The sequence below is a fragment of the Hibiscus syriacus genome, unplaced genomic scaffold (assembly GCF_006381635.1).
Source record: "Hibiscus syriacus cultivar Baekdansim isolate YM2019G1 unplaced genomic scaffold, ASM638163v2 tig00110505_pilon, whole genome shotgun sequence".
NCBI lineage: Eukaryota > Viridiplantae > Streptophyta > Magnoliopsida > Malvales > Malvaceae > Hibiscus > Hibiscus syriacus.
Window position 1 is genome coordinate 1,273,251 of NW_024062765.1, and position 2,884 is coordinate 1,276,134.

A 2,884-nucleotide genomic window follows, 5' to 3' on the forward strand; every position below is an offset into this window, starting at 1 on the left:
ATATTCGAACCCTGACATTTGCGAATGGAGCAAACTAGGCTAGGAGGGTCACTTTCTCTTTTGTAGTATCTGATATGTATTAGTCGGTGATAGAGGACATTTCAGCATTAGATCAATAGCTTGTAATCGGCTTCTATTAATTACTATATTTAATGCAACACTCGTACCTTATTGTCATGCATCCACATACACTCAACACCATTTCTCGTTTTCCTAATGGAATCAGCTGCCTCTGCATCAATTCATCTCCTTCCTTCTCAGCTTGAGATTCAAGATCAAACACCAATCAACCAACATAGTTCTTCTATTGCCTCGTCTTTTCTCCAAAACCAAACCAACGTACCCAAAGAATTTCTTTGGCCCAAAGTTGATTTAGTTAATGCTCATCAAGAGCTCTCGGAACCGCTTGTAGATCTTGAAGGATGCTTTAGAGGTGATGAATTGGCAATTCATCAGGCTGCCGAGCTCATTAGGGCTGCTTGTTTAACCCACGGTTGCTTTCAAGTGATCAATCACGGGGTTGATTCCCGGCTCATTAATGCTGCATATGATCACGTCCATCGTTTCTTCCGATTGCCTGTTACCTGCAAATTAAAGGCTCAAAAGACGACGAAGACGACAGCAGGATTAAACACCTTGAGTTATTCCGATGCACATTCGGATCGGTTCTCTTCGAATTTACCCTGGAAGGAAACGTTAACTTTCCCGTTCAAAAGGATATAAAGGAATCAAGTGTGGTGGATTTGTTTAAATCCAGTCTAGGGGATGATTTTGAAGAAATGGGGTAAGTAATTATTTTATAACCCTAACCCTAATTTGTGCTCATTGATAAATATATAAAAACAACAGAATCTTACTCAACAAAGCTCTCCATTTTGTAGCATAACGTATCAAAAGTATTGTGAAGGAATGAAGAGGTTAGCTCTATCAGTGATGGAAATACTAGCAATCAGCTTGGGAGTTGATCGGTTGCACTATAAAAAGTACTTCGAGGACGGTGGGTCGATCATGCGATGCAACTATTATCCTCCATGCCCGGAGCCAGGTCTTACCTTCGGCACTGGTCCGCATTGTGACGCCACATCTTTAACCATTCTTCACCAAGACGAAGTCGGGGGCTTGGAAATCTTTGCGCACAACAAATGGCAGATTGTTCGACCACGTCGGGATGCCCTAGTAATCAATATCGGTGAGACCTTCACGGTAGGTTTCATATATTTCCATGGAGATTTCCGATTTGTTTTGTTGTTTTCTTAAACAGTACGAGATATTAACGCTGTCATTACATGACAAACATATTCATGTGGGACAGCGTGATTTGTCCCTTGCTGGTGTCGTATAAAAGGGTTGGCCCAGATACGTACAATGGGGGGATCCATTAAAGAAAGTGGCTTTAACGAATGATAATAAACGGTGCAGGCATTGACGAATGGGAAATACAAGAGTTGCGTGCACAGGGCGGTGGTGAACAGCAAGAGGGCGAGAACATCGCTGGCATTCTTTGTTTGCCCACGAGAAGACAAGGTGGTGAGACCTCCACTGGATCTGGTACAAGGTGAAAGAGCGTACCCTGACTTCACATGGTCCGATCTCCTCAATTTCACCCAATTTTACTACAGAGCCGACGCTCATACTCTCCATAACTTCACCAAATGGCTCTCTTCTTCCAAACCATTCATTAACTAGATTTATGTCTCGTGTCCATCAACCATTATAAGTTTATAATTGTGATCTTTGTGTGTTGTAAACTGATTTATTAGAGTTTTAAGTTTAATATTTTTTAAAGATATTAATTTTATTTTTTAATATTTCATATTAATTTTATATAAAAATTAAAAAAAATTGGGATGTCAATACACATCACTGAAATGAGAATCGAACAAAAAGAGATAAAGAAACTGTTGAGTTAATCGATCAATGAATATGGCCAAGAGGGGGTGAATTGACAGTTAAAATTTTGGTAGAAGCTTTTGCAGAAAATTGAAAGTAATTGCAAAGCGATTTAGAGTGGTTCGACTTTCTCAACCAAATCTACGTCCACTACCTTAGCTATCCACACTAAGGATTTTCCAACAAATTCACTAATTTTTCTTTCTTTTGAGGCTAAAGAGATAACCTTACAACTCCCTCAAGAATATACCCCAATTCTTGAGAACACTCTTTTTCAAAGAGAAGATTACAAATTTGCAAACTTACAAGGAAATCCTCACAAGGTAGATTGTTTGTACAATTCTAGAACAAAGAAAGAACACTCAAGAATAATACAATTGAGCACAATAAGTGTTCTTGAAAGCAAAAATGAATATTGAATGAAATAGGCTTGAAAATGCTCAAACTTGAGGTTTGATGCTTTCTCTTTGATTCTCTCTTGATTCTTGTTGCTTGTTGTTTCTTGTTGTTGATCAATAGCTTCTAAGCTTTTTAAATACTCCTTCAATTGATTCTGAATGTTGGGGATGATTAGTGGAGTCAATGGAGCCGTTTTAGTGTGAAATCAATTAATAAAACAACTTGGAGCGTGGGGGGAATCGATACCCCCTCATAGGGAATCGATTCCCTAAGAGTAAAATTCAAATATTTGACCGTTAAACAGGGGGAATCGGTACCCCTTGGGGGGAATCGGTTCCCTTCGAGCATTCTGTTTTTCTCGGAGCCAAACCATTCAGGGGGAATCGGTTCCCTCTGGACAATCTGGAATTTTTTGGCTTTGAAACGGTTCGAAATACTTTGTAAAATTGTTTTGAAATTATTTTAAAATTAAAACTTAATTTTACACTTGAGTAAGGATTAAAAATGACATTTGAAAGATTTGGAGTAATATTTTGATATTCGAATAATTATATCGAATATACTTAGAAAATCTTTTGGAAAATCTTAAAATTCA

At 38.2% G+C, this 2,884-nt stretch overlaps 1 pseudogene; it reads left to right on the forward strand.

The window, feature by feature from the left end:
• Positions 1–216: 216 nt before the first annotated feature.
• On the forward strand, positions 217–1,686 carry LOC120129980 (annotated as a pseudogene).
• The last annotated feature ends 1,198 nt before the right edge of the window (positions 1,687–2,884 follow it).